A 2,500-nucleotide genomic window follows, 5' to 3' on the forward strand; every position below is an offset into this window, starting at 1 on the left:
ACCCGTCTTGAAACACGGACCAAGGAGTCTAACATGTGCGCGAGTCATTGGGCTGTACGAAACCTAAAGGCGTAATGAAAGTGAAGGTCTCGCCTTGCGCGGGCCGAGGGAGGATGGGGCTTCCCCGCCCTTCACGGGGCGGCGGCCTCCGCACTCCCGGGGCGTCTCGTCCTCATTGCGAGGTGAGGCGCACCTAGAGCGTACACGTTGGGACCCGAAAGATGGTGAACTATGCCTGGCCAGGACGAAGTCAGGGGAAACCCTGATGGAGGTCCGTAGCGATTCTGACGTGCAAATCGATCGTCGGAGCTGGGTATAGGGGCGAAAGACTAATCGAACCATCTAGTAGCTGGTTCCCTCCGAAGTTTCCCTCAGGATAGCTGGTGCTCGTACGAGTCTCATCCGGTAAAGCGAATGATTAGAGGCCTTGGGGCCGAAACGACCTCAACCTATTCTCAAACTTTAAATGGGTGAGATCTCCGGCTTGCTTGATATGCTGAAGCCGCGAGCAAACGACTCGGATCGGAGTGCCAAGTGGGCCACTTTTGGTAAGCAGAACTGGCGCTGTGGGATGAACCAAACGCCGAGTTAAGGCGCCCGAATCGACGCTCATGGGAAACCATGAAAGGCGTTGGTTGCTTAAGACAGCAGGACGGTGGCCATGGAAGTCGGAATCCGCTAAGGAGTGTGTAACAACTCACCTGCCGAAGCAACTAGCCCTGAAAATGGATGGCGCTGAAGCGTCGTGCCTATACTCGGCCGTCAGTCTGGCAGTCATGGCCGGTCCTCGCGGCCGGCCGCGAAGCCCTGACGAGTAGGAGGGTCGCGGCGGTGGGCGCAGAAGGGTCTGGGCGTGAGCCTGCCTGGAGCCGCCGTCGGTGCAGATCTTGGTGGTAGTAGCAAATACTCCAGCGAGGCCCTGGAGGGCTGACGCGGAGAAGGGTTTCGTGTGAACAGCCGTTGCACACGAGTCAGTCGATCCTAAGCCCTAGGAGAAATCCGATGTTGATGGGGGCCGTCATAGCATGATGCACTTTGTGCTGGCCCCCGTTGGGCGAAAGGGAATCCGGTTCCTATTCCGGAACCCGGCAGCGGAACCGATATAAGTCGGGCCCCTCTTTTAGAGATGCTCGTCGGGGTAACCCAAAAGGACCCGGAGACGCCGTCGGGAGATCGGGGAAGAGTTTTCTTTTCTGCATGAGCGTTCGAGTTCCCTGGAATCCTCTAGCAGGGAGATAGGGTTTGGAACGCGAAGAGCACCGCAGTTGCGGCGGTGTCCCGATCTTCCCCTCGGACCTTGAAAATCCGGGAGAGGGCCACGTGGAGGTGTCGCGCCGGTTCGTACCCATATCCGCAGCAGGTCTCCAAGGTGAAGAGCCTCTAGTCGATAGAATAATGTAGGTAAGGGAAGTCGGCAAATTGGATCCGTAACTTCGGGATAAGGATTGGCTCTGAGGATCGGGGCGTGTCGGGCTTGGTCGGGAAGTGGGTCAGCGCTAACGTGCCGGGCCTGGGCGAGGTGAGTGCCGTAGGGGTGCCGGTAAGTGCGGGCGTTTAGCGCGGGCGTGGTCTGCTCTCGCCGTTGGTTGGCCTCGTGCTGGCCGGCGGTGCAGGATGCGCGCGCCTGCGCGGCGTTCGCGCCCCGGTGCTTCAACCTGCGTGCAGGATCCGAGCTCGGTCCCGTGCCTTGGCCTCCCACGGATCTTCCTTGCTGCGAGGCAGCGTCCGCCTTAGCGTGCTCCTCCGGGGGCGCGCGGGTGCGCGGATTCTCTTCGGCCGCCATTCAACGATCAACTCAGAACTGGCACGGACTGGGGGAATCCGACTGTCTAATTAAAACAAAGCATTGCGATGGCCCTAGCGGGTGTTGACGCAATGTGATTTCTGCCCAGTGCTCTGAATGTCAACGTGAAGAAATTCAAGCAAGCGCGGGTAAACGGCGGGAGTAACTATGACTCTCTTAAGGTAGCCAAATGCCTCGTCATCTAATTAGTGACGCGCATGAATGGATTAACGAGATTCCCGCTGTCCCTATCTACTTTGGCTCCAATTGTTGGTTACGGAGCAAGTGTGTGGGCCCACAGGTTGGCTCTGGTGAGGCCAGCTATGGCGGTAAGGCGAGTCCAGAGGAATGTACTTCTGAGATGTATTGGTGCATTTGGCACCAGTCCAACAGATGCTTTGTTGGTGATTATGGGTTTGTGCCCTTTAGATTTGATAATACGCCAGCAAGCTGCCATTTACTGGCTGCGGAAAGGAGATCCAGAACGAGTCCGTGACATTATGGGTGCGCATTTTGCAAGCATTAAGGCGATCAAAGAACAGTTATTGAATCTATGGCAAGAGGAGTGGGATCACTCCACGACTGGACGGCGGGTGCATGGCTTTTTTCCATGTGTAAGGGCACGGCTTAAGAATAAGATTATGGTGCCATCTCCAGGAGTCATTCACTTCTTGACTGGCCATGGACCGTACCCTGATTACTTATACAGGATTGGTA

At 56.9% G+C, this 2,500-nt stretch overlaps 1 pseudogene; it reads left to right on the forward strand.

Moving 5' to 3' along the window:
• LOC126318590 (large subunit ribosomal RNA) overlaps positions 1-2,500 on the forward strand; it is a 5,476-nt pseudogene that overhangs the window by 919 nt on the left and 2,057 nt on the right.

Source organism: Schistocerca gregaria, unplaced genomic scaffold (genome assembly GCF_023897955.1).
Source record: "Schistocerca gregaria isolate iqSchGreg1 unplaced genomic scaffold, iqSchGreg1.2 ptg000672l, whole genome shotgun sequence".
Lineage (NCBI taxonomy): Eukaryota > Metazoa > Arthropoda > Insecta > Orthoptera > Acrididae > Schistocerca > Schistocerca gregaria.